We start from the raw sequence: 1,782 nt of genomic DNA on the forward strand, positions 1-1,782 counted from the left end.
AATAAGGGCTTCCGACTAGCTGTTCCGCAACGATAACCCAATCTGAGGAGAATCCGTTGAACAGATTTCGGGCTCATCCCACCAACTTTGGCCACTTCTGCAGTCGTTAACCTAGGATCCATTTCGATGCTCCTCTTGACAGCCCTTTTTGTCCTCTCCGATGGACCAGGACGACCCGAACGCTGCTCAGTTGTTTCCTTGCCGTGTTTCCTGAACTGCACGATGATTCTGTTGACTGTCGAAAGCGGGATTCCCAAATTCTGCGAAATTTGCCTTTGACTTATTCCACCATCTGCTTGACCAACTATCCTTCCTCTAACAAAATCTGACAATTCGAGAGAACCTTGAGTTCTAGGCATGTTGTAGCACAAGAGAATTAGTGTGCGAACCATTTTCATTTATATAGTGCTCTGTGAACACAAATCAGTTAAACGACGAAAAATTAGGTGTCTATTTACTTGTGACCACTCAGTGTACACATTCCTTCCTTTGGGGTTTCTTACCTCTCCATAGGAGATTTATTAATTTATATTTTATCTTACTTAGTTAGTTGTTTGTTTTGTATTGAGTGTAGTAAACGAAACGAATGACTTGTAATTGTATGTCTATATTTATCTATTTATGTACGACATAACTTCCCATCATTTAAGTACAGTGAATGCATTCCTTCACGCATGCTTTTCTTAGTTAAAACAACGTTTTCGTTGCTGTCCTGTGTTTTTATTTATCACGTAAGGTATTTTAAAGGAAACCTTGTTTACTTTACAGAAGAGAGACTACAGTGATTGCTCCTTTGACTAGGATTGTTAACCTTGTGTCTCTACATTAATTACCGCCCGTAAACCTGACTAGCTCTGTGAATGTTCTTAGAACATGACTGTTAAATATTCCAGAAATACCTGAACTGAACGAATCATAAACAGTAAAAAAGATAGATAAGTCTGGAAGCTTATTAAATATTCAATATTTGTTTGTTTGTTGTTAAAAGTTTCAACCTGATTTTTTCTTAAAAATAAGTATCTCGATTAAGTATGTAAGAAGTATTACATATTCCAATTGTACAGAGTACATATATTATGTACCATTTCTTGTAAATAATCTCAGCAGATGACATTAAAGTAACAACAAACGTACACTTGTTTCCAACAGTACTAACTTTTGTCGCCTGCTTCTCTTGTAACCGGGTTACAAGAGAAGCAGGCGACAAAAGTTAGTACTGTTGGAAACAAGTGTATACACTTGTTTCCAACAGTACTAACTTTTGTCGCCTGCTTCTCTTGTAACCCTACACTTGCTTCCAACAGTACTAACTTTTGTCGCCTGCTTCTCTTGTGACCCTACACTTGTTTCCAACAGTACTAACTTTTGTCGCCTGCTTCTCTTGTGACCCTACACTTGTTTCCAACAGTACTAACTTTTGTCGCCTGCTTCTCTTGTAACTCTACACTTGTTTCCAACAGTACTAACTTTTGTCGCCTGCTTCTCTTGTAATCCTACACTTGTTTCCAACAGTACTAACTTTTGTCGCCTGCTTCTCTTGTAATCCTACACTTGTTTCCAACAGTACTAACTTTTGTCGCCTGCTTCTCTTGTAACCCTACACTTGTTTGCAACAGTACTAACTTTTGTCGCCTGCTTCTCTTGTAACTCTACATTTGTTTCCAACAGTACTAACTTTTGTCATCTGCTTCTCTTGTAATCCTACACTTCTTTCCAACAGTACTAACTTTTGTCGCCTGCTTCTCTTGTAACCCTACACTTGTTTCCAACAGTACTAACTTT

The sequence above is a fragment of the Limulus polyphemus genome, unplaced genomic scaffold, assembly GCF_000517525.1.
Source record: "Limulus polyphemus unplaced genomic scaffold, Limulus_polyphemus-2.1.2 Scaffold1203, whole genome shotgun sequence".
Classification (NCBI taxonomy): Eukaryota; Metazoa; Arthropoda; class Merostomata; order Xiphosura; family Limulidae; genus Limulus; species Limulus polyphemus.